This window comes from Cucumis melo, chromosome 6 (genome assembly GCF_025177605.1).
Source record: "Cucumis melo cultivar AY chromosome 6, USDA_Cmelo_AY_1.0, whole genome shotgun sequence".
In the NCBI taxonomy this organism is placed as follows: Eukaryota; Viridiplantae; Streptophyta; class Magnoliopsida; order Cucurbitales; family Cucurbitaceae; genus Cucumis; species Cucumis melo.
The window spans coordinates 29,804,834-29,829,123 of NC_066862.1; the positions used below are offsets into that span (position 1 = coordinate 29,804,834).

The 24,290-nt window shown below is 34.3% G+C and overlaps 1 long non-coding RNA gene across 1 annotated transcript; it reads right to left on the reverse strand.

Annotated features, from left to right (window-relative positions):
* Positions 1–10,341: 10,341 nt before the first annotated feature.
* On the reverse strand, positions 10,342–11,081 carry LOC127149958 (uncharacterized). The gene is made up of 2 exons (XR_007821860.1): positions 10,877–11,081; positions 10,342–10,517 (listed from the first exon to the last, which is right to left on the reverse strand). It is a non-coding gene; the product is annotated as an uncharacterized LOC127149958 (long non-coding RNA).
* Between the last annotated feature and the right edge of the window lie 13,209 nt (positions 11,082–24,290).

Below are 24,290 nucleotides of genomic sequence, written 5' to 3' on the forward strand. Positions count from 1 at the left end.
TATTCGTATTATTAATTTTAAATCTTTTTTTTTAAATTTGTGTTTGTATTTCTTAATTTATTAATTTATATTGAATTTGTTTTAATTTAATCCAAAACCTGGAGAAAAATATTTGGGCAATCCGAATGTCGTTGTGAATGAGCAAAATATTTTAGAGAAAAAAATTAGAAATTACATATTTTAAAAAAATATAAAAAGGAATTCCTAACGCAATGAAACGTCGGGACTAAGATGCATAAGACACGTCGGGAAAGGATTTCCCAACGCACGAAAGACATCGAGAAAAAAACGTCGGAAGAGGCATTCCCGACGCCGCGTCATGCGTCGGCATAAGGTCCGTCGAGAGATTCCTCTCCCGACGCCACTTTGGCCGACGCATGTCACGGCGTCGGGAGAGGCATTCCCGATGCCGTGTTGGTACAGCGTCGGGAATGTCTCTCCCGACTCATTTCTCCCGATGCTGTGAAAAACGTCGGCATATCCTTTCCCGACGTTTGTTCACTTTCCTCGACGTTTTTGTGCGTTGGGAGTACCCCCGTCTCTTGCAGTGTTGGATGATAGGCGAAGTGTTTCATCGAATGTTTTCACTTTAGGGTCAGGAGTTATTACTTGGAGCTCGAAGAAACAAGCAACTGTTGTTTTATCATCTTCGGAAGCAGAATATGCTGCAGCAACTTCAGCAGCATGTCAGGCAATTTGGTTGCGAAGAATGCTAACAGAACTCCAACATGAGCAAGAGGGAGCAACTGTGATATTTTACAATTGTATTAAAAAAATAAAAAGTGTAAATTTGGTATACTAATCCTATCAATATTCTTAAAACCAATTAAATCTTTTTTTTTTTGTGTATTAGTACAATAATATTATTTATACAGTTATGAGATATAAATTAACAACCACAATAAATATATAGTCCGTCGACATACTTTTAAAATATTATAAGGATGCCTCGGTAGTATATATCAGATATAAGATATGAAAGTATTCTTCATTAATCAACAAATATACGTAAAGGAAGACATAAGTGTATCAATAAATATATCCAACACGAATTAAAATTTAAAGTACAGTATCGGTATGTTAGATAAACAACATGCTTTTATATATTGATAAATATAAGTAAACAGGTACAACAACATTAGTTTTAATTTCAAATAGCTTGCCAAATTACGTGAAAATAAAAGACAAAGAAGCAGAGTATAATTCGTTTAATGGTTAAGATATCCATATCTATGTACCTTCAACTTCAAGGTTGATGGTCTTTCAATCCTAACCTCCATACTTCCACTCCAAAGTTATTGAACTAAAAAAACATTGGTGCATAAATAAAATAAAGTATTACAACAACATTAGTTCCTAGCCCTTGAATCAATTCACAACATCGACCTAGGCGACGCGGGCGAATTACAAGTCCAATGCACATCTACGTAAATCACGGGAGCAATTGGTGATCGGGCTTTGACGCTGGTTCAACTGGTTGAGCACATCAATTGCAAGAGAAGAGAAGAGAAGGTTGAGACAGAAGAAGAGAGCAAGTGAAAAGGGTTTGTTTGTTGGAGGAAGACATTTTTTTTGTAAGAGAAGAAAAATGACGCTCTTTGGAGTAAAATGCTTTTTGTATATAAAGTAGGGATGGAGAATAAAGTATTGTGATGGAAGGGTTTTTATAGGAAGAAATGTGGATGGTTAAATTATGGTAATTTGGATATGAGTTTAGGGTTTTTTAAAAAATATAACAAAGTAGCAAAATATTTATACTGTATAAAATAATTTTAAAACGGAAAAAGCTCATAGACCTACTATGGAAAATATAAAAAATGCCCCGTCAACAACGTATGTAATATATTTGGTAATACGCGTAATATATTTGGTACACGATTGTTTAGATTTGGTTATTGTTTGGTACACGATCGTTTAGATTTGGTTGCACGATCGTTGAGATTTTGGTAGCCCAATCTAAATGATTTTATTTTTTTAATTTTGGTACACGATTGTTTAGATTTGACAAAACGATTTTTTTCAAGATTCTTTCTATACGATCTTATTTGGTTACCCTAATCTAAACAACTTAAAAAAAAAAGAAGAAGAAGAAAGACGATGATGCATGTAGCGAATGAAAAAAAGAGAAAAACAAGAAAGTTAAATTTGGTTACCTAAATTTAAACGATATAAAAAAGGAGAAAAAGAAGAAAGATGAAAATAAATCGTAGAAAAAATAGGGAAAGAAATCAAAGTGAAAGTAAGAAAAACTATAAAAAAAAAAAAAAAAATCATAGAGTGGAAAAAGAATGATGGAAGGGCATACCTGAAATATTTAAAAAAATGACTAATTTTATGGATTTTGTACACTATTTTAATAGTTTGTTATATTTATGAAAATTTTGGGGTGGGTTCTTTTAATTATAAACCCAACTTGGCTATGCTCTCAAAATTCAACTATATATCAAAATTAAATAATGTTTTAATATTCAACTTCCTAACCCTATTCTACCAATTTTGTAATCTCTCCCATTTTTATTTTATTTAATTGGCATCTAATTGAGTTCTCCCCTACTTTTCTTGATTGATATAAGGGTTTTGTTTTTGAATAATTTGCTCAATTGGATACACATCATTAAGGTATATTTTTAAACCCTAAACCCTAAATTTTATTATTATTCAAATGGACTCATTAAATATGCACAACAAAAAGACTACAATTAGATGATGGAAGAACCCTCTCGACGAATGGCAGAGCATACTCTCTCTTTCCAATGATACAGCTCCCCCGCTGCCGCATCAAACAAGTGGACAGCAACGACTCTTCACTTGAAAAATGATGATTGAGATACAGAGGCATTTACTTCAACCAACCACCAAGACCTGCCGAATAACTTCATTTACTCTTCATCTTTAGAAAAAAGGTACATCTTTATTTTTACAGCATTTCTCACAATACTTTGCCCTCTGCTTTCTACAACTTCTCCGTAAATGGCACTCTTGAAGCAACTCCCCCGTTATTGTTCTGTTGAAGAAAAAGAATATGTGCTATTCTTAAATAAAAGATCGAGGGACTTAAGCCTACTTATAACTGAAGTGGGTCCATACAAGTCTTTTTCCATAGCCATTACTCTGGAGGCCTTGGAATGGCTAAAAACCACCTGCAAGGCGCTTATGAACACTCCCAGAACCACTGGATTCTTCCAAGAAAAAAGGTACGTTGATTACTGCTTGTGGGTCCAAAAAACTTATAACAAAAAACGATATATAGCAGAAGTTTTCAAGGTGGACGACAGAGGGAGAAGAGGCTGCATTTTAGTCCTCGAAGGTTTGGACAAAGCTGGATGGGCCCATTTCACAGAAATGCTGACTCTTAAAAGGGATACAGAAAAGAAAAACGCGCCATGGACAAACGTCCCTCCACATGAACCCATCACAGACCAATATTCTTCTCAATCTGACTCAGATTCCCTAAAAGATCTTATGCTGAAGTGGTATCAAATACCACATCATCTGATTTAGATAGTCAAAAGAAAGCCATGAAAGGTAGAAATCTGAAGAGTACTGCTACTAAAAATATTCCAAAAAGTGAGTCCTTTGACTGGAATAGAGTCATTGTCCTAACAAGAAGAAACTTCCACGATGATTGGGACAAAATTGTCGACAGACTTAGAGAACAGACTGAATCGGAGGTACAACTAAAACCATTCCATGCTGAAAAAGCTCTGCTATTTTTCAAAGACCCGACTTTAGCCAAAATGCTATGTAAAAACAAGGGTTGGAGTACGATTGACACTTTCTATGTCAAATTTGATCAATGGACAAAGAAATTCATGCAAAACCAAAATTCATTTCGAGTTATGGTGGCTGGAACAGATCCGGAGGTATACCACTCCATGCATGGAAGCTAAACACTATCAAACAAATAGGGGAAACATGCGGAGGTTTTATCGAAGTGGCTAGGGAAACGATTGAAAAGTCTGAATTAATAGAAGGTCTGATTAAAATCAAAGATAACTACACCGGTTTCATTCCTGCAAATATCAGAATCACTGATGAAAAAGGAGATGAGTTCATAGTTCATTCTGTTACACATACGGATGGAAGATGGTTGAGAGAAAGAAATCCAAAAATTCATGGCTCCTTTACAAAAAGAGCAGCAGAAAAGTTCAATAAATTCAAGTTTGATGCTGAGCAATACTTTTTCAAGGGAAACATAGCTATGCTTGATGATAGTTCCTCGCCGGAACCCACACCAAAAAGAGAAGAGAATACGACTTCTCACCGAAAAACAAGGCCCACATTTATTAATAAAATATTCAAGCCATCCCACAAAAATTTGAATTTGAATTGTGATGGTGACTCTAACAACATCAACAAGTCAAGGGGCGAAAAGATTGATATGACTCTTGCTTTATCTGAAAAGAAAAAAGGCAAGAAAATTTGTGTTGATGACACCCCTTCAAAGCCGACCCCCATTAACACTAAGAGAAAAGTTTCTTTCTATTCCCCAAAAAATGAAACTTTTTTCTATTGTCCCCAAAATGTCCCCACAAAATCGCTGAAAATTGGAATTCCAAAAAACTCTCCACAAATTACAGGGAAATAAAAAACAAAAGCTACAAACACAAGTCAGAAAAAAAGACCTACAGGGTCAAACGTAGCTCTTCAAAAGCCGAGAGCTCCATAGAAGGGGATAAAGAAATAAAAAAAGTGAGCCTATTAAAGAAATCAACTTGGTGGTTGATTTGGGAAATATATCACCATTATCCGCGGCGAATATATCTAGCCCAGAGGAACCTATGTATACGACATCTTCCCACTCATAATCGGGTTCTGAAATCATCAAGGATAGCTTGAGGAAAATGGTCATGAGTGACCAAGAAGAGTTATGTAATCAATCCCAGGAGGTTCTAGATGAGAAAGAAGAAAAAGAGAAAAGCTTCAAACAGAATCTGGTGGCCTAGCTAAAAGAAAACAACTTAAAGCTGACTTCAGATTTTACTTCAGAATTCATTGATGTCAACAATATTATGGATGCTGAAAATTCGATTGATATACATACTGAAAAGGGAACTAAAATTGATGATGACATTTAGGGGTAAATGTAAAGGGAAAAAATGTTCCTCCATGAAGATTGTAACATGGAACATTAGAGGGCTTAGCTCGCCATAAAAAGAGCTCAAATAAAATCCTTTATCTTTGCTTATATCCCTGACTTTGTGATTTTGACTGAAACTAAACTTTGCATGGTTACTAAAAAAATCATAAAGTCTTTATGGAGCTCAAACAGTATAAAATTGATATTCTTAAAAGCAAATGACAGATCTGGTGGTATTATATTAATGTGGGATGATCTGAAACATACTCTCCAAAATGTCATTGAAGGCTCCTATTCTATATCAGCTAACATATGCTACAAAAATTGTACAAACTGGTGGTTGATTGCCATATATGGGCTGCTAAAAGAAAATTCAGAAAGATGTTCTGGAATGAACTTGAAGAACTCCAAAAAAAATGTTTGCCAAATCGGTTGTTGGGGGGTGATTTTAACGTGATCAGATGAAACAATGAAACATTCTGCTAAAAAACCAACTTCACACAGCATGAAAAAATTCAACACTTTCATTGAAAATTGCAATCTTATTGATCCCCCCTCACAAACGCCAAATTTACATGGTCCAATCTTCGTGATCACCCTACTCTATCCAGGTTGGATAGATTTTTATTCTTATCTGAATTGGAGCATCATTTTACGCCTCATCACTCTAGAACGCTATCCAGAATCACATCTGATCACTTCCTTATAGCTCTCGAATCTTTCTGTATAAACTGGGGTCCCTCTCCATTCAGATTCACAAATGCATATCTCAATGAAGTTGATTTTAAGAAAAATTTAGAGTTCTAGTGGAGCAACACAAATCAACCTGGACACTCAGGTTATTCTTTTATGAGAAGACTTAAGCAATTGGCCTACATTATAAAACAATGGGACAAGTTGAAAAAAGGAAGAGCAGAACAAGATAAAATCTCTTGGACTAAAGAGATTGACTTGATTGATAAGTCTGAGCCGATGGAAGTATAAATGAATTTCAATGTGCAAGGAGAATGGCTCTTAAGGCAGATTTGTGTCAAGCTACTTTCTTGGATGCTCAAATCTGGGCTGTAAAAGACTTTGGAACTTATAAGGTGATGAAAATTCGGCCTTTTTCCACATAATTTGTACTGCTAGACAGAGAAGAAACATCATCTCAAATGTTATTGACATTTCAGGACAAGCTTGCACAAAAGATAGAGACATTGAAGAGACTTTCTTAAACCACTTCAATAATATATATACAGCAAGCAGAAAAGAATAGTTATTCATAGACAATATTGATTGGGCTCCAATATCAGAGTTGAACAGAAATCGGTTGGACAAAAACTTTAATGAATCAGAAATTTAGGAGGCCTTGAAATCCTTTGACAATAATAAAGCTCCGGGGCCAGATGGATTTACTATGGAATTTCTGAAAAAAGCTTGGAAATGCATGAAGGTAAATATTTTGCAGATATTTCGTGACCTCTATTCAAATCACGTCATAAACAAGGTGGTCAATGAAACTTACGTTGTCCTGATTGCAAAAAAGCAAAAAGTGAAACTCCATCTGATTACCGTCCTATTAGCCTTACCACTTCTATTTACAAATTAATAGCTAAAGTGATTGCGAAAAGGCTTAAGACCACCTTACCAGAAACAATTTCAGAATTCAAAATGGCTTTTGTCAAAGGCAGACAAATTTGCGATGCTATTCTTCTAGCAAATGAAACCATTGACTACTGGGAGCCAAGAAAATCAACGGATATGTCATTAAGCTAGACATCGAAAAAGCTTTTGACAAAATAAGCTGGAAATTTATTGATTTCATGCTGATGAAGAAAATTTTTTCACCTCTTTGGAGGAAAATGATAAAAGCTTGTATATCCAGTGTGCAGTATTCTGTCTTGATAAATGGTAAACCTCGCGGTAAAATTGTTCCAAGCAGAGGCATCCGACAAGGCAATCCAATATCTCCATTCATATTTGTATTGACTATGGATTATCTCAGCAGACTCCTCACAGATTTAGAAAACAAAGGGAAAATTAAAGGGGCAAACATAGAGGATAAAATCAACATATCACATATTTTGTTTGCAGACGATATCTTGATTTTTATTGAAGACAAGGATGAATATATTGCCTCATTAAGAAACATTCCACCTCTTTGAATCAGCTTCGAGTTTAAACTTTAATCTCAACAAATCCACGATCATCCCTATAAATGTTAGTGCCAATAGAGTTGATCAGATTACCAGAAGCTGGTGGGATTAAAAAGGAACATTTTTCGATCAATTAACTTTGAGTCCCTTTGGGGGGTAAACCTTCCTCCTTGAACTTCTGGGACTCAATTGTTGAGAAGATTCATAAAAAATTTAGCAGTTGGAAATTCTCTTATATATCCAAGGGAGGTAGAATCACCCTCATCAATTCCCCTTTGGAAAGCCTCCCCACATATCAGATGTCTGTTTTCAAGGCTCCAAAAGGAGTCGCAAAAAATATTGAAAAAAGCTGGAGATATTTTTTATGGAAAGGAACAGGTGATGGAGAAAACACCAGCCTTCTGAGATGGTCAAAAATCACACTGCCTAAAGAAATGGAAAGTCTGGGAATCACCAAAGTTAATACTGCAAATTTTGCTTTGTTGTGCAAATGGCTTTGGTGTTTCATCAATGATGGGAATTCTCTCTAGAAAAACCTTATCATGGCAAAATATGATCAAGGTTATACTGGCTATTTCCCCTCCAAAAGCAAGTTCAGCAGCAAAAAAGTCCCTTGGAGCTCTATCATTCAATGTGCAGATTGATTCTCTAATCATTATGGTTGGAATGTTAACAATGGTGACTCCATATCTTAAGTGACATTAAAGACATATTTAATGTCGGTTATCCACCAACATTAAAGATGAACCGACATTAAAAGATGAACCGACATTAAAGGCCTTCAATAACACCTTCAAAGATGTCGGTTTGTAACCGACATTGAAGCCCAACCGACATTAAAGCCCTTTAATAACGCTCGCAAAGATGTCGGTCGCCAAGTGACATTAAAGGCCTTGATGTTTTTGTACAACCAATAGCTAGATAGAAAACAAGTTTAAAATAGATAAGTTACACAATCAACAACATGATTCTGGCTGATGAACTAAACCATGAGCAGAAAACATTTTAAATCAAAAGCTAAGAGATCAGATAAAAATTGATCCACAAACAAGAGAAATCAGAGAATGTGGGAACTATTCTTAAAGAGGATCAATTCGTATTTTTAAAGAGGGGTCAAATGCTAATTTAAAAATGAAGAGTACCCATCTGGAAATTAAACTTCACTTATCATATCAGTTACCAAACAACGAGATAGATCAAAAGAGAAATTGCACCTTAAAAGTCTTATAACAGTTATAAATCCAATAACAGTAGATCGAATGCACCACAAATTTCACCACAAGCTTCTGTTCAATCCTTCAGTGGCACCCAAATAGAGCTTAGCCCAAGCTTAAGCTCGAAGAAAATGAGACAGAAATTTTGCTAATTTGGATAAGTCTGCTATATATGTGTGTGTTGACGTAACCAAATTACATTTGTACCATTAATGCATTAATTAAATGTTAGAAAACTTAGAACATAAATTTTGTTTTTAAATTTTACTTTATTTCGGCACAAAATATAAGGATCAATTCGTATTCTTAAAGAGGGTTCAAATGCTAATTATTGTGGGAACAAACAAGTATAATTTACATGAATGAAAGAGTTATTTTGAAACCATTTCAATGAAAATAAATATGGGTCCAACATTAGAGACCACCTTGTTCGTATAACCCAAAATGCTTCCATCACTGTGCTTCAAGACTCTAAAAAAACAAGATTCGATATTTAACAAGTTAACAATTTAAAAAAAATGTAAATAAAGATTTGAGAGTAGGGATTTAAACCATAGAGTCATTATTCAAATTCTCAAATGCAGCTTTCATCTCATTTCCTATGTTTATGAATTCTAGATCAAAATGACAAACAGTTAGCTTATATGGGATACTTGAAAACTTTAAATGCGTACTTCAAAAAGAATATTACCTTCATCAATTTCTTCAGCCCCGTCAATTTCTTCAGTCATGTCATCCAAAGGTTTAGACTGAATCCAATTCTAAGCACAAATTAGTGTCTCTGCAGTTTGAGGAGTTAAAGAACTTCGAAAAGAATCTAACACCCGTCCTGCAGTGCTAAAGGCGGACTCAGAAGGCACAGTTGATATAGGAATATTGTAGATGTCCCTAGCTACTTGGCTAATGATCTTAAATCGAGAGGAATTCACCTTCCACCAAGTTAGCAAATCTAAATATTCATCGCCCATACAATCTATGTGAGCCTCATCCAGATAACGAGCCATCTTTGTTTTAGCATCATCTAGACATGTTTTGTTACTTTGTTTAAATCTATCATGAACAGTAGCACGTGCTTATAAGATCCACTAGATGAGATAGAAGGTATTTCACTTTGACTTTGAAAGCCAAATCCTTCGATAGGTGTACATGATTTTGTGTTTGTGAATATTTTTCTTTTGACATTCTCATATAATAATCATCACACAATTGACGAAATGCTTCTTCAACCTTATTCGTCCATATTTTTACACAATCTTCCTCCAAAAATTCATTAAAACAATAATTCACATAAGCTAGCTTGTACCTAGGGTCAAGAACTACAGAAACATACAATAATAAATTGGCACTACAAGAATTTTGGCCTTTAATGTCGGTTTAAAACCGACATTAAAGGCCTTTAATGTCACTTAGCAACTGACATCTTTGTGAGCGTTATTAAAGGTCTTTAATGTCGGTTGGACTTTAATGTCGGTTTAAAAACGACATTAAAGGCCTCTTTAATGTCGGTTTAAAAACGACATTAAAGGCCTTTAATGTCAGTTTTCAACCGACATCTTTGATGGTGTTATTGAAGCCCTTTAATGTCGGTTGGGCTTTAATGTCGGTTTAAAAACGACATTAAAGCCCTCTTTAATGTCGGTTTGTCAGTTTTCAACCGACATCTTTGATAGTGTTATTGAAGCTCTTTAATGTCGGTTGAACTCTGATATGTCGGTTTAAAACCGACATTAAAGCCTAGTTTTTTTATTCATTTTTACAAATTTATTTTTATTTAATTGTTACATTATTGTCCTATAGACCGACATTGGGTCAATGTAGATAAATATGTTTTTCACACGCCAACAAATCAATGAAATTCATATTATTTTAGAAACTATAACATTTGTCTTTTACATTTGAATACACAAAATAAAATATTAATATTATGTTTATATATACATTCTACAATAGTACATGAAAAAAGATTCTAATACAAGAATTAAATAATTAAAAATCCTAAATGCCTTCTCAGTCTTCAATTTTCAACGGTCGCTTGACCATTTCTACACAATCGCTTAGCTTTCAACCCGATATCACTTCAATTATCTACAAACAATATCCAAATAAACCATTTATATGAATAACAAAGCTGTTTGAAGTACTGAAATTGCAGAAAAGGATGAAAAGTTCTTAATATTGCCCACCAAATGAATAATCAACATTTTTTTACATAACATTATTATGAAAACCAATATCAATCTATAAAGAAATAAGCAACATCAACACAATAAGCTGAAAAGTAAAGCTTATTGTAGTCCAACGTAAGCATAAGTAGCGCAAAGAAAAAATGTCCCTTACGTCACCAATGGAATTTCATTCCAAGTAAACATAAACATCATTAAAAATTAACTAAAATAATAAATAATAAACAAAACCAGAGAAAGAGAGGAAGAATCACAACTTACCAATAATCCCACCACCTGCTGTTTCGCCAGCAAGACTACCATTTCCACTACCACTGCCAAGTTCACAAGGGAGATTGGGATCACCATACGCAACACCGCCATTAATGAAGGTGCCATTATAGTATCCATCACCACCTTTCCCACCATGTCCACCACCTGCACCAAGACCATTTGCAAAAATTCGTCCTCTACCCACTCCACCGGTGCAGCCTGCACAACCAAGTACAAAACATGGTGAGTTGCAATAATGGAGAATTTTCCTCTTATGAATAACCAAACTTTCATCAAGAAAAGATGGAGGCAATCACATACAATAACGAAAACCCACAAAGGATGCAAGATAAAACTAAGATACCAATTTAAATGGAAAAAAGAAGAAGAAGAAAAACGATACATAGCCGAAGCACAACAGAAAATGTTAATTACATATGAAACACACTCTTGAGAAAGTCCAAAGAATAATTTTTGGCTAAAATATAGCTCTCGATAGATGGGAAACAAAAGGAGCTGCTACTTGCCTTAATAACAGAATTGCTCATAAGAAGCTCTTCTGCAATTAACTCAAATTCTGATGATGCGTAATGAGCAAGCCCAAAGGACAGGACTGCACCAACTGATAAATGAATTTGTCCTTGAACCTACGTGAAGAATCAGCAGCATTTCACCATAGAAGTACATAATAGAAAGAAATTGTTCTACCATTGGAGAAACAATATGTTGAATCAAAGAGAGTACGAATTTGGAAGACTGCGAAGTGTCTTAGTCAATTGTTTGATGTTATATTTTTAAAAATTGTAGAGTACCTCGATCACACATAACCTTTTTAAATGGTCTTCTTAGAACTTACTTTGTAGAATAAGAAACAACAATTGGTACTTGCAATACCTTCCTCATATATTTGGTAATACTTGCAAGCAAGTCTCAAAATAGCAAGGTAGAAAAAATTTGCATGCTAAGATGAAATTACACATCAGCAAACATTCATTTCCACTCAAAAAAAATAAAACAAAATCGAATTCTCTCAAATGGGACGTCTAAAATTGAAACTTAATCCTAAAGCTGAGCTTAGGTTAATAGGTTAGGATGGGGCATGTCTTGGAGTGATTTTGAAAGGTTTAAAATCACTTTCTGTCAAGTTCAAAATCAATCCCAAAAATATCTTTAATCACTCAACATCAACTTTGATTGAATGAAAATCATGTTTAAAATCATAAATCCAAATATGAAGATGATTTGATGAGAATCACTTTTAATAAATCACTTATAAACAAATCATATAATCACTTCTTTAAAAAAACACTCCCAAAGAAGTAACAAAATTTGTTATTATTTGAATGTGATGATTGATTACTTTTCAACGAACCACCAAACAAGCAAGTATCTGCCCTTTTCTTGGAATTCTGGTTATTTAAATCCTTTTTCTGATGAAATTACTCTTTCTTCTCTAAGAAAGGGAAAAAAATACAACACTTCCCATTAATAGAAAGATGGCATTGATTATAACCAAAAAAAAAAGGCAACTCAAGAAGTCCAGGTCCAAAAACACTCAAGCTGCATGATCCATATGAGAACAGAAATCAGAGAAATAATAATCTGCATAACCGTGGAAGCATATACTCAGAGATATATAACCTGTACACGGCTCCAAAACAAAGGAACCAAAGCCTTAGCATGGTTTTGAATGTACACATTTGTCCAAAGAGGCTGCTTGGGAAATGTTAGAAGAAGTGTATCCGTCTGAGTAGATAAGTTGTCATTGCTAACAATAAGGCTTCGAGGCACAGCATCGTAATACGTTCCTGCAGCACCCGCATTTTCAGAACAGCCATAACTCTTCCCCCCTACAAACAACACATAAAGGTCACTATATTATATTTGATTCTTTCTCATTAATTCTTTTCCTTCTCTGCACTATGATGGTATTATAGAGCAGAAACCCCATGACAACACTCAATTTTTGTTACTAAATTTACGTTACTTTCTTTTATTTCAAGGAAAGAAAAACAACCTTAGAACATGTTACTAAATATACATCTTAGAGATAAAATGCTCAAAGTCAAACACAAGGCTAAGACAGCAGACTAGAACAACAAAATGAAGCTTGCTTTAAGTTATAGCTAAGTCAAATAACCTGAATCTATAATGGAAGTGTTTGAAGCAACCGACAATGGGGGGCTGACTTCTCTGAAGCAAATAATAGGCAAAGCACGCTTCGGTATCTTTCTTGCTTTTGTGATGTCCTGAAAACATTGCATATAGTAAGAAAATCGAGATACAAAGAGAGATTGCAATTGTAATGACTGATAACATACTTGCAAATCTAGCATAAAGTTTTATAATAGAAAACACCCACTCTCATCTCCAACCTTAAACTCCGCCAAATACCTATGGTAATCCCCTTTCATCTTCAAGTAGAAGACCTTAGACTCACTAGCAGAGGTAGATGGAATAAGATTCGAGTCCAAAAGCTGCAAAATACTCGCGCAGACATCGGAAAGCTCAGACTCAACCTTTGATCTATAATCCTTAACAAGAACAACATGCTCTTCATTCTTACGACTCTCCTCCTTTTGCTCGATGGAAGAAACAATCCGCCAAGCAGCTCGAAGTGAGCCAATCACGTTCTTGTAAGCGACAGAGAGAAGATTTCGCTCCTCAACAGAAAGCTCAGAGCCAGGTGTTGAACCAAGAAATGTTGAACCAAGAAGAGAGGGGAGAAAGTGATGAGATTTAGAAAGGAAGAAAGGGAAGAAATGTTGAGAGAAAACCTTCTTTCGTAGGGTTTGGTAGAGAAGAAAGGAGAAAAGAGTAAAGTAAGAGAGAGAAAAATTCAACTTTTTACAAAATTAAAAAAATAAAAAATAAAATAAAAAAGACCTTTAATGTCGGTTCTAAAAAACATGATGTTTAATGTCGGTTTTAAACCGACATTAAAGATAAAGCTTTAATGTCGGTTTAAAACCGACATTAAACATTCGCCTTTTGAAAACCGACATTAAAGCTTATTTTTCATTTTCTCCACCCGACATTAAAGACCAGATTTCTTCTAGTGGATCTTCTCACTTGTAGTTATACCCCAATACTTGTTGAATTTTGTCTGCATGCTTAATGTCATTTGACTCAATAATGCATTCTCATACGATGAGTATTCACGAATTATTTCTTGGATCAAACAAAGTTTATGAAAAAACTCTTTGGCCACTTCGAGTTAATACATTTTTTAACTTTTTTTTCTCATTCATATACATTTTTTAACGGTTACTCTTGATGGAATAACAAACTTTGGATTTAATGCCCGACAAAATTGATGAAACCCTTCACTTTGTACGAACTTAAATGGCAATTCATCCAAGATAACCATCCTAGCAAGCATTTTTCTACAATTTTCTTGAGTGAATGATGCAGCCATCAAACTACTTTCAGAATCTCCATCTCCTTCAACATTATCTTTCAATGGATTTACATACATCTTACATTTCTCTAAATGTCTTTTTAAATTAATGGTACCATTTCTTTTGGAATCACAAGCATATGAAGCCCCACAATGTTTACAAGCAGCCCTAGGATATTTAGGATCACATCCTTCTACTTTTATAAAATGTTCTCATACCAATGATGGTGGTTTAACCGATTTTCTTTTTCCTAACACTGGACTAGAACAACTTTAATTTGAAGTCTCGTCTACCGAGAATGAAGTCATCCTAATAATCATCAAACAAAATACATAAAAAAAGAAACACTCAAATCAATAATTGATTCACACAGAAGCTCATGCATTTTAAACAATGAATAAGGTAAACATCTTGAGAATTGAAAACTCAGTGATTGAGTAAATTTTTATATGATTGGGTGATTAAGCGAACGTAGTCCAATGATAATTTATATGATTTTCCGTTCAAAAGATGAGAGGTTTTGAATCTTTCTAAAGTCTATGAGTATGTCTAAAACTAAGATGTATCTTAAGAAATCATCCTTCTGGAAGAAAAAGTTAAATCTTTAGGTTTAGGTTATAGGTCCCTTGATAGAGGTTAAGGGATTATCCTAAAAGGAAAATCATCATGTTGAGTTTAAACACTCGGTAAGTCTTTAAGGAAAGATGTAGAAGTTCAATTTGGAAAGCGTTATGTGGCAGTGTAGAACTCACTAGCTGGTGCCTGATTCAGTGCTGCTGATTAAATTTTTTTTGGTTTCAAACATGAAGAAAGTAGAAAGTTCATTTGAGTGTACTAAAGTTTGAAAAACAAGAAATGTGTTAAATAAAAAGAGGAGACAAAACAAAGGAGAAAATTAAGGAAAAGCGTACCAGTACTGTAAAAGAGAAAGAAACAAAGAAAGGCAGTACTCTAAATGTTAAATAAAAAGAGGAGACAAAACAAAGGAGAAAATTAAGAAAAGCGTACCAGTACTATAAAAGAGAAAGAAACAAAGAAAGGCAGTACTCTAAATGTTAAATAAAAAGAGGAGACAAAACAAAGAAAGGCAGTACTCTGAATGCAGTAATGAAACAAAGAAAAATAAATCTTTAAAAAAGGATTAGAAAATAAAATGAAGAATCAACAAAAAAAAAAAAAAAAACAAAACAAACATATACCAAATAGAGAATTCTTCAAGAAGAAATGTGTTAATATTTTGTACCAAAACTAAATTTAACTAAAATAATAAGGAATGTCACTATAAAAAAGAACAATACATAGAGAAAGGGCGAAAAGAATTTGAGCTATCTAAGAAATCATGTAGCAGCAAATAAAATCTAACAGCACTATGATGCTATGTCTTTTCATTTAAATTGTTTTTTTGAATCAAATGATATTAGCAACCAATTTCTCAAACTTTGCACACACCCCATCAAAACAACTGACAAGAAAAATGGCAAAAGAAACGAAAGAATTCTTAGAAATGTTTTGGAAACTAATGAACAAATGAAATTTTTAATGACTATTGTCAAGTACTAGTGATAATCAAACAAGATGTTCATAAATGAAACAGAGAAACTCTCTTAGCTAACAAGATACTTTCCCTAATGGCAGATGGTTCAAAGATATTAAAGAAATGGGCACGCAAAAAAGATTCATGAGATTTCAAGGATAAGCATATAAACGAACAAACATCCCAAAAGAAACACTATAAAATAGAATTTGTAGTGCACAAATCATTGGTTAAGACACGAGTTCTGGATTGATATTTTAGGCCACACAAACACTGCAATCGTTGGCCAACAAAAAAAATTTAACCAGCAAGGGAGAGAAACAGAACAACTGAATTACAAAGGAAAAACATAAGGATCTAAAAAGATTGTTTCAAGTTTATAGATACACTGATGCTCTATGGAGGTGACAAGTGAGAGAACCAACGATGGAAAAGAAAATAGAAGAGAGCTTCCTTGTTAAAATCATTTTTCATTCAATTTTTTTCCAAAAAAAATAAGAAACCAAGCTAAAGAAAACTAGCAGAGTCAACAAGACGGTGCAAAACAACTTGCCAGCTTTAGCAAAAACATAACGTCTAACATCAAGAACATGAACTACAAAAGCAGTGGAGTGAGAATCAAATAGAATACAAAGGATTCAACTCCCTATATAAGAGCATTAAATCCAGATGAACAAATAAAACTTACAGAAAAGTAAATCAAATTTAAAGATAGGGAATATTGGAGAACCAACCAAATTGCTATGTAGAAACAGAGAGGATAAAAAACAATCGTAATTTCTTTTTTACCCAAACTAAATCAAATCCCATTTCTCTCTTTTCTTTTTTACCCTTCAGTACTCTTTCCTTTGTTAATTTCTTCATATTTCTTCTCTCCATTTCTCCATTTTCTACTTATGTCCCTTCCACAGGAAACATCTTTCAAACATTATGAAGATACACTTCCAAATCAGAATGATCATTCGTATCATTTACAAGAACCCAAATGACATTGGTCCCTATACGGCTATACCAAAGATTCCATACCCCCTCAAGTTAAGATAATTCCATCATAAACAAGAACCCAGATGACAACTTGAGAAAACAACAGTCTACCGATTAAAAAATTAAAAAAAGAAACCAAACATCCAAGTTCCTATATGAACATTCAATAGGCAATAATACCAAATAAGCAGAAAAAAAAAACCCAAAAATACCTGAGAATCTGAGGATCTTGAAGGTTACGAGGAATGGCGAAGTGATGAAGACGATGGAATGGCGAAGTGAGGAAGACGATGGAGTGGCGAGGTGATGAAGACAAAGAGATGATGCCGACGCCAGATGAAGAGGTGAAGAAGAGTCGAAGAGGAGAGGAAACGAAGTGGCAGACGCAGACGAAGAAAAATTTTAACCTAATCGGTTATTTTAAACCCAACCCGACCCGAATCAAATCAAATCGGTTCGGTTCGGTTCAGTAACGCTGTTGTTACTAACCAGTCCAACCCAAACCGAACCGAATCGGGTCGGGTCGGTTTTTTTCACCCCTACTGTTTATAATGGAATGAGGTGTAACTGTTAACTTTATGATCTATAGGGTCGTATACCTTGCAGGCACGGTGTCCTACGGGATCACCACATATTGTGCATCCTTTGAGATCACTAGACTAAGTTGCGTATCCTACGAGATCACTAGATTGATGTGTGTATCTGACGGGATCACTCAACTGATATGTGCATCTTACGGGATCACTAAACTGATGTGTGTATCCTACGGGATCACTAGAATGTTATGTTGTAGGGTACTTATAATAGGAAGCTAACTATTCTTACCCTTAACGGGACAAGTAGTGGGTCTCTTACTGGGTATATCTTATACTCATCCTTTTATGTTTAACTTTTTCAGGCAAAGGTAACGGGAGAGGTAAACCGACAATGGGTAAGAAGGATACGTGAATGCCATATGGGAACGTCTATTTTTAATGCTTCCGCTTAATGTCTTTACTATTTTTGTATTGAGGATTTAAAATGAGTCATGGTTAGGACATCTATTTGTTTTGTTTTGTTTTGATGATTTCTTAGACGATGTTCTGAACTTTTGAAATTGTTCGAAATAGGGCTCGAAGACAGTTTCCTCATTTTCGGATGTTTGATGATGTTAAGTAGGTTTTTTGAAATCTTTATATTTGAAGATGAAGTGTCTTAGTAGTAAAGTAATGACCTCATCTTAGTCCGAAAATTGGGTCGTTACAATCGACTTCTTTCGATCATTCACTTGACTTGGTTTACCTCGGTTGATGCTATTATTCTACTCTGTATTCACCCAAATTTGCTACAAAATAGCTTTAACACCAAATTTTACGTATGAATTGCTCAAAACCTATAGCAGAATCAATTAAGAACATAAAATTACGAAACGAACTTGAATTAAACAGAAATGGATAGCGTATTTAACACGTTACCACCGAACTAAATCACGTGAACTAAAAATTCATGGACAAAAGAAAATTGTACATTCCTCCGTTTCGATGCTATAAAATATATTGGTGGTAATAAGTGAATTCAAACCTTTCCAACCTCTTAATTATTAAAGACATATACTTCTTCAAGTTGGATTTGATCATATGGACTCAAATAAACTTTGAAATGCAAATCAATGTTTGTGACTATTTTAAAATTAATAAGTCAATATATTATTAAGAAAGAGTTGAAAAGATTGTTTTTATTAATAGTTGATTTTCTAACGTAAGTATTAATGCTACATTAAATGGAAGATGATCAGTCAAACGTATTAAGAAAAAGGAAAAATGAAGATTATTTATAAAGTATAATGAAAACTAAATAATTACACACCTTCACCATCCAAAATAAACTTCCATTTCTTCTTTTCAACTACAACTTTATAGTTTGTATTCATTACCTTTGCCCAAAAACTATGTATCATTTGTATATATATCTCCTCGTTATATAAAAATATTTTTTAATGAGAAAATCTAGCTAGCAAAAGGAGAACTTACTTGAAATATTTGTTTATATAGGAGGAGAGGACTTACAGAACAAAAAGAAGTAACACCTAGCTATGTGGTGCCCTACAATCCTAGAAGCTTCAATAGTACTCAATGCAACACGTTTTTAGGGAAGAAGATGAATTCAAGTGTTTAAGGAAGAGTATGAATTTACTCCTTGTGAAGCAATAAGGATATATTTATAAAGGCTAAACATAGAGTTTTTCTAATCTGTTACGTTACATCGAGAAAGACACAATCTAGCCAACAAAAGTAGGGAGAAAAAGTGTCTTTCTTTGTTTTTTAACAAAAGTATTGTAATTAAACCGAGGAGTGGGGGCATTCAACGAAGTAGAGAAAAGAGTTAACGTAACAAATCAATAAAATGCAAAAGTTATAGTTGTGGCTCTTCTTATTTCTTTTTTTTTTCTTTTTCCTTTTTTTTGTTCGAAATGAAATTACCACGTCAACCTCCATTAAATATTTAAGAAGTTTATTAACTTAGGGACCAAAATCATGACTTTATATAATGTACGGGTCGTGATCGTAAAATTTTGAATTTTTGAAATTTTGAACAACAGTATGAGATAATCAAATTAACGTTTAGTTAAATCTAAAGTATTTAACAGTAGTAATAGTCAGAGGGACAGCGAAAGTAAACAACATAAGAAACTTTGTCAATCCAATTCGGCCATAAACTACAATAAACGTCGGCATAAATTCAACTTAAATATTTTCCTTTACACGACACAACTTTTTACCCACGTATATATTTTCATTGGTAAAAACGATGATACGCTTACACAATACACAACCTTTTGCCCACGTATATATTTTCATTTGCAAAAATGAATATGTGCCCATGAAAATGAATTTACGTTGGCACATCATATCTTTGCCCATAGTTTTTATCATTGCCAGAAAAAACTATTGGCAGAGCCAAAAATTCTTGTAGTGTGCTATTTAAATCATATTTTCTTTGCTGATGATATCCTTCTTTTTGTGGAAAACGAAGATAGAACATTGAAGAGCCTATATAATACTATATACTTGTTTGAAAAAGCTTCAGGTCTCTCTATAAACTGCACAAAATCATGCATCTCTTCAATAAACGTTTCTACAAGCTGCCTGGAAGAATTCAAAAATCTTCTTAACTTCCCAATAAATCCTCTACCAATTGATTACTTGGGAGTTCCCTTAAGTGGTATCCAAACTCAGAAAGCTTCTGTGAAAATATAAAGAAAACGATCCATAAAAAGTTGAACAATTGGAAGTATGCACATTGCCCTAGAGGTGGCAAACTAACACTAATCTAATCGTCTCTTTCTAGTCTGCCCACCTATCAGGTCTTGGTGTTTAAAGCTTCTATCAAAGTCTACAACTAACATATAAAAAAATTGGAGGGATTTTCTTTAGAGAAACAACGAAGAGAGCTGTCACTCACACTTAGCAAATTGGAAATTGGTCATATCCACACTTAGCAAATTGGAAGTTGGTCATATCCCCAGAGGGCAAAGGTGGTCTTGAAATATCTAGACTCAAAGATACCAACAAAACCCTCCTATGTAAATGGATTTGGCGTTTTTATTTGGAGGTAAGATCTTTATGGACAAATCTCATATCTCCTAAATATAAAGGAGTTTTCATTGGTGATATACCAACAAAAGAAAGATTTAGCAGCAAAAAGGCTTCTTGGAGATCCATCACAAATGAACTCAGCCTAGTTCGATAAACATAGCAACTGGATTTTCAACAATGGTGATAAGCTGTCTTTTTGGCATAGTAAATGGTGTAGTGAGCCCTCTCTTGCCTTAAAATATCCAAGGTTGTATGCTTTATCTCTTTCCCAAAATGCAACAATTAAGGATCTCTAGGACAGAAATAAAAAATCATGGTCCATAAATCTAAGAAGGCCTCTAAATGATATGGAACAAAGCATTTGGAACTTTGTCAAAGTTGGCCTCCAAATTTCATCACCTTCCCAAGGACAAAACAGATTAAGGTGGATTCCAAACAAAAATAGTGACTTCACGGTTGCATCAGCAAAGGCGGTAGTTTTTCCAGACTTACAAGGCCTAATACACCCCCCCCGAAATCTTCTAGAAATTAAATCTACCAAAGGAGTGCAAATTCTTTGTGTGGTCCATAAAACATAGCTGCTTAAATACTATGGAAATCCTTCAAAGGAGACTGCCAAATTTCTGCCTTAATCCAAACAGGTGTGTCATGTGCATGGCTGCTAACGAGGACATAAAGCACCTGTTCCTATCGTATAGAGTTGCCAAATCTATATGGGACAGATTTGCTACTAACATAGGTTTGGAGTTCAATACTTACAGAACATTAGCAAGCTCGCACAATCCAATAGAAGGAATATCATTTTCCTCAACTCTGGTGTTGTCGTGCTTTGGTCTCTTTGGAAGGAAAGAAACAATTGAATTTTCAATAATAATGAGAAAAGCATGTCATACATTCTGGAAGACATAAACAACTTGATTGGTCTATGGTCAAGTAGAAACAAAAAATTCAAAGACTACAGCCCCTCTGCAATATCACTAAATTATAAAGCTTTGTTGGATTAATGTTTTTGTATGGCTTTTCTCAAGCCTATGTCATTCATCTCTTTGAGCTTGCTTCAAGTCCAAATGTAAATCTTAATAAATCAACCATTTCTCTGGTAAATGTGGATGCAAATAGACTGGAGACAGTGGCAAGAAATTGGGGCATTTCTACTCAGTTCCTTCCTATTAGTTATTTCTATTAGTTATTTGGGTGTACCTTTGGTTGAAAAGCCTCTATCTAAGCCTTATAGGGAAAATGTTTGTGAAAAAATCAGCAAAAAAGTTAGCAATTGGAAGTACACATAGTTATCAAAGAGGGAAAAATAACTTTGATCAATTCTACACTGGGTAGCCCTCCCCCACATAGTAGCTATCTACTTTCAAAGCTCCCATCTCTATTTCCAAGACTATTGAGAAATCTTGGAGAAACTTCCTGTGCAACAACTCCAAGGATACACACAACCTTCACTTAGTCAGATGGCTAATTATTACTTCTCCCGAAGAACAAGGAGGACTTAGTATTAGCCGAGTTAAAGACACAAATTTTGCACTTCTTAGTAAATGGCGGTGGAGATTTTGTGTGGAAAAAGACCCTTTATGGAAGAGAATGATTGTGGCAAAATATGATCAAGCATCCTTAGGGGATTTTAATTTCCTGCAAAAATTAAATTTAGCAGCCGCCAGGCCCCTTGGCATTCTATTATTAAAGGCATTGACTAGTTTTATTCCAATATCAGCTGGAAAATAAGGAATGGTGAAAAGACTTTTTTTTGGCATGGTCTATGGCATGTAAATAGCCTTCTTTCTGCTCACTGTCTTAGGCTTTATGCTCTTTTAAAAGGCAAAATTTGTTCCATTAAGGACATGTGGAGCAGTGACATCAGTGATTGGAGCCTTCAACCAAGAAGACCTCTTAAAAGCTGGGAAGCTAGTCTTTGAAATGAATTAAAATCCTCCTCTTTCGATTCCTATTGCTGGTGGTCGCTGTGGTTACCCGATTTGGAAACTAAATAGAAATAGGAATTTTTCTATTGATTTGATAAGCTCTTTTCTGCTGATCATGATGCCACAAACATCTCCAATCGGGTTGTGTTCCGAAATTTGTGGAAGGCCTCTATATATCCCCAAAAAATGAAAATTTTTTATTTGGTCTGTTATCTACGAGAGTATTAACACGATTGATAAGCTACAGAAAAAGCTCCTATGTACTTCAACCCAAGTTGGTGTGTTTTGTGCAAAAGAAATGAGGAGAGTAGAGACCACTTGTTCCTGTATATTGTCATTTTGCTACCACCCTTTGGGAGAAAATTGGTTCTTTGCTCAACTGGTATCATCCTTGTCAATCGATTTCAACTTTGTGCAAATATGTCTATAGTGTTACGCAAAGAGACTGGAAGGATACCATTATTTTCAACACTGTGGCCACTACGCTTTGGTGCATATGGTTTAGAAAGAAACAATAGAACGTTCAATGACAAAGAGAAAGCTTCATCTGAACTTTGGGAAGATATCAAAGCACTCATGAGCTTATGGACTAGCAGATCCTCTTTGTTCAAAGATTACTCGCCTAATTTAGTCGCTCAACGCTTTCATGTAAACTTCGTACATGGTTGGGTTGTCGGACTTCTCTCTAGTCCTTTTTTTTTTCTTTCTTGCTTCCTATACTAATTTTTTATATATCAATGAAGCGTGAATTATGAAAGTGTTAAAAGGGTGTCCACCCAGTGGAGATGTTCTGATGTACCTACTGACCCATTCATATATTTTTTTTTAAAAAAAAGATTCCACTATGTAAGTATTTGGTTTTTTTATATTTAATTGAGAAAACTAATCCTATAAACATCCCTTCCACTTTTAGGTCTTTTTGTTTTTTTGCTATTTACTTTTTACAAATGGTATTATGATGTTTGATATATAAATTACATTGGTAGATATTAGTTGATATCATACACTACCAAAACTGGATTGATAGTAGAGAAAAAAATTAAAGAACTTTTTTAAAAAACCGAAAGAAGAATTAGATATGCTTTGGGCTTTTAGTGTTGTCTAATATTTAGTGTGATTTTAAATAAGCATTTGGTACTTTAAAACTCAATTAAGTTGTTGGTTCAGTTGTTCCACTTCCTCTCAAGTTGCAATGTTGAATATACATGAACATAACAGAGTTAATTACTTCAGTGGAGTGGGCCAACCCATGTTTTAAGATATTTGGGATGAAAATTAAAAGGAAAAGTGTTTGTTTATTAATCACTTCCTGGCTCAAAACTACCATCCTTCATTGTTAGTTTGTTTATCAAAAGGAAAAGTGATTTGACCAAATACGACATGGCGAGATATGCATGTAAACTCTATTATTAGAGGTGTCCAAGCATCTATAACCCTTGTGGATATGAGGATGTATCCTATAAAGAAATAAGTATAGTCGGCATCATCGTCAACAAAACTTTGCCAAAAAGACAAAAGTAAGGAGTTTTCCATGTCAAGTACTTTACTAGGCATCCTATTGATGAGATATACAACAATTAAACAATTAAAAAGGCATTATAGAGGGAAGTTTTGATTGAAACAATAGAGTTAGGTTGGTTTCTACCATGTGCCTATGTTTTTCTTTCTACTCTACCATTTTGTTGTGGAGTATGAGGGAATGAAAATTGACGAAAAATTTTGTGTTTCAAAGAGGTGTTTGAAAACCTTAGTGCTAAACTCGGCGCCTCAATCACTTTGAAAATTTTTTATTTTTCCTCTCAAAAAGGTTTTCAACAAGTTTTTAAAATTTAACAAAGCACGATACGAAGCGATGGTTTTTTTTTTTTTTTCTTTAGAGGATATATCCAACACTTAGAGAAGTCATCAACAAATGATAACATAATACCTAGATCACAAATATAATGGAAAAGAAGTCTCTATATTAAGTTTGAAAGGAAGCTTACTACTCTTGGCCGTTTG